This window comes from Prinia subflava, chromosome 1, assembly GCF_021018805.1.
Source record: "Prinia subflava isolate CZ2003 ecotype Zambia chromosome 1, Cam_Psub_1.2, whole genome shotgun sequence".
NCBI classification, from domain to species: Eukaryota; Metazoa; Chordata; class Aves; order Passeriformes; family Cisticolidae; genus Prinia; species Prinia subflava.
This window is the reverse complement of record NC_086247.1, coordinates 30,678,953-30,681,452: the sequence shown is the minus strand read 5'-3', so window position 1 is coordinate 30,681,452 and position 2,500 is coordinate 30,678,953. Positions and strand designations below refer to the sequence as shown.

Genomic DNA, 2,500 nt, shown 5'->3' with positions numbered 1-2,500 from the left:
CTATACAGATATGTGCTTAATATATATCCATTTTGCTTTTTTTTTTATACTGTATGGTTTGCATTGTGATTGCTTTTATAAATAGGATTTGAATCTGTTGTAGAGACTGTGGAAAAATGTTTGTTCTGAGGCAGTCCTTGTAAATTTTTTATCTATGACTTTGTGAAACTTTGTTATAACTGTCGCAGAAGGTCCCTGGGGAGGAGATTTTTAAATTTATTTTTCAATATTGAAGATGCCGTAGCCTCTAATGGATGCATGTTCCATCATATGTTATGTACAATCAGTAATTTATGACAGTAATTTTTAATTCCTCATCAAGGTATAATGATTTCATCTACCTTATCTGATAGCAAACATGGCCACAAAGACTGTAAACAGCTGAAGTATGGAAATATACATTATGGTTTCTCTCTGTGCTGCTCGTCAGTTCAAAGATTTAGTATTTGTTTTAATTGGAATGAAATATACTCTTGTTTATACAATTGTGATCAGAGGGGTGATGTCATTGTTTAGTACTGATTAATATTGAAGTTATATAAGGGGACAACTATAAATGTGCAGCTTATTTAAAAATGTTGATTAAGTAGCAGAAAAGATGTTATGACACTTGTTACTGTGCTGGTTTGTTTTTCACTTTGACTATGTGGTGGAAGGTTTAAAAATATAGTTTACTTCTGCTAAATCTTTTAAGAGAAAATTGCAACAGCACGACTGTTTAGCACAGGGCTGTGGGAAGAAGGGGAAGGGTGAGATGCTATGCTGCAGAACCCATTTTGTATCTGCCTAAAATTACTTTCTGCTCATAAATGCCATCTGGCCCCAGTATAATGTGCATGCCCATGACTGTAACTGTTTCTGTGTGTGTACTGGACACTGTGATGTGTGGGATACCATAAAACACTGCAATATGGGTAAAGCCTACTTCAAGCAGAAAAGGTGAAATGGAAAGCTTCAGATAGGGCTAGGAGAGTTTTTGGGAGTTGTATCTGGTTCCATTTGCTGTATTAACTCCTTTTTATCGGTTAGTTTTACCTACTAAAGAGGTTTTCACCCTGACTGATCCTTCTGTGGTAACTGAGTGGGGCAGAGTTACTGCACATGCCTCCCTGTATCATTGCTGGGAAACAAAACAGAAGGGCTACTGCCTCTTTTTCTGTGCAGTGGCCCACAAGACTTCTTGTACACATGTTGTGTGCCAGCTGTGTGTGTGCCTTCATGCTTGCACGTGTGTTTACATGTGACTGAAATAGCCTCACCAGTGCAGTTGCTGAGTGGATACATGTAAAAATACTTTGTACCAGCATTGTTTATCCTTTTGTGTCAGAGTTGAGAGATATCAGTATGAAGACATTTATACCAGTCCTCTACAGATGGAAGGGGCTGGGAGTTGCTTTCTGGTGCAACTCTCCTTGTGCAGCTTTTTATCTGTAGATAAGGCCTTTGGAGGAGAATGCGTTAGATGTGTAGGCTTTCTTCAGGATATATACGCTGGTTGTGCAGATTTGCCAAATAGCAAGGTAAACATGCTTGTCTCTGGACTAATTAGAGAATTATTAAGTTTTCATGCTCATTGTGATCAGATTATTTCAAAAGGTTTTTAAATTGCATGTGTGCCGTGAGCAAACTTAACCTGGTTCTCATCAGTGATTAAAATTACACACCAAGCTTTGTGACGTTTGATTCAGGAGCAATTAGGCTGTCATCCTAGCCATCTCAGATACCAAAACTAATTTTGATTCATTTTCATTCTATGCAAATCTTCTGATGTATCTTAAACTGATCACTTCCTCTCACTGATGTAGCTGACAAGATTAGACTTGATTACACTTAAAAAAAATTAAGCAGCTATCCTTCATACTTAATATCTCAGTGACCTTCACTGAAGCCTTTCTAGGGAAGGTTTTTTTTTTTAATCCTGAAATCACACTGAGTGATTTTATGCAGGGATATTGCACCTGTCTGTCATGTATATAAACTTATATTGTCCAGCTGTGCAAAATTTTTGAATTAGATTTCCTCTTCTTGTAAATGAGAAGATGTAGAAAAAAATTAATGCTTCAGATATCTAAAACAATACTTTTAAGGATATAATCAAACTTTTGTGCTTAATTGAAAACTTATCTGATAAATTGGTTACTGCTTTCGTCTAAAATTAATGAGATCTATTGTGCTGACTTATGACTGGAATGAAGATTGCTTACCTCCTGCATAAAAGCAAGGCAGAGTCTATATCATAGGCTGAAAAAAACCACTAAAGTTTCAGAGTACTCAGCTGTTGTGTACAGTGCCATCATTCTGCAAGCTGAGAGATCTGCAAGACTCGGGGTAGCTTAGGCTGTAATCAGGCTACTGTTACAGTGGTTGGAGCCTTGCAGGCTCAGGAAAAAAATGAAGGAAAGCAGACTTTTAACCAATGTGTGCCCGACTTTCCTCTGGTGCTTTTACCCTGCTGCCAGACACTGATATGGCTTTTATAGAGTGCATCTTGTTCTCAACA

At 37.4% G+C, this 2,500-nt stretch overlaps 1 protein-coding gene across 2 annotated transcripts in view; it reads left to right on the top strand.

Moving 5' to 3' along the window:
* Nucleotides 1-2,500, top strand: part of ZFHX4 (zinc finger homeobox 4) — a 151,826-nt gene that overhangs the window by 22,730 nt on the left and 126,596 nt on the right. The window lies entirely within an intron of this gene.